Below are 1,233 nucleotides of genomic sequence, written 5' to 3' on the forward strand. Positions count from 1 at the left end.
CCCCCTCCCTCTAAAGCTCCGTGTGCCAGCAGTTTTCCTTGACCTTCCATGACTCATCTTGTAAGCACCTCTCCCAAGCTTGACTTGGGCAACTCTATTTGAAAATTTTAAAATGCTGTTCAATCCTTTCCCACCACCCAGCATGTAACCTCTCCCTCTCACCCACCCCACACTCACATCTTTGTTCTCAAAACATGCTTTGCAATTAATAATTACCAGAATGCCAACACTCCCTGTTCCCAGAGTGGACCCTGTGTCCCTTGCCCCACTTCCCCCTGTCCCAGAAATTATGAAAAGATCAATGCTTATCTTAATTTCTGTAAACTGCTTTCTGAAAGGAACAGAAAGCCCACAACCTCTCTCACTTGCCAAACAGGATGTGGTTTTTGTCCTTATAAATCCTGCCTAACTGCCGCTCCATGCTGGGGTTTGGAGATTTGAATCTTCCTGTAGCTTCAGGCTAATACAGATTGCTAATTTGGATCTAAATTGCTTTATAGCTGTTATTAGTTTCTCTCAACCTGCAACATTTTGGAGGCTCCAGTGAGATAGCCACTGTGCCACCTGGAGTATAGCGTTGACTGGACAGCTGCCCCAGGGCAGGAAAAAACTCCAAGGGAGAGGCCACCTGAGATGTTCCAGGTCCCTGGACCTTTTCACTGACCTGGTCTGGTGGTTGGATATGCTCACCTAAAATCTGTATTTGGTGTTTACCTGGTTCACCTCTGGAATTGTTAGACTAGTCCCTCTGGACTTGGGAGGGGACCAGGCACTATCTTAACTCTCCCTCCCACGTGCACTCTACATCGAGGTGTCGCTTGAATAGGCTAGCTGTTGTGGTATTGACTTTTTGTTTTATTTTCCAAAGGTCTTGTTGTGTCTGTCTTGTCTCCTTCCTTACCTCTTCCTGCTTCCCCTTGTATTGGTCTTAGCCCTTGGATTGGCAGTGACTGCCACGGTGGAGTGGACTACTCCTCAGAAATTCCTGCTGGCTCTCTTTTATGTTTTATTGGGTCATGCTGTTTTTAGTCCTCCAGAATGACAGTCCTTGGGGATATTTAGTTGCTCAGTTTTCTTATTTCATTCACTGCCTGTTACAAGATAGTCAATGGTTTTATCCCTACTCGTTGATCCCAGATCAATTGAGTGGATTACTGACCCCTACTTTCAGGGTATTCTCTCAAGTCTTACCCCAATAGAAGTCTCCTTGTTTACTTTTTAGTTATTCTGCCT

Source organism: Echinops telfairi, unplaced genomic scaffold (genome assembly GCF_000313985.2).
Source record: "Echinops telfairi isolate 266 unplaced genomic scaffold, ASM31398v2 ScPeMD7_70;HRSCAF=299, whole genome shotgun sequence".
NCBI lineage: Eukaryota > Metazoa > Chordata > Mammalia > Afrosoricida > Tenrecidae > Echinops > Echinops telfairi.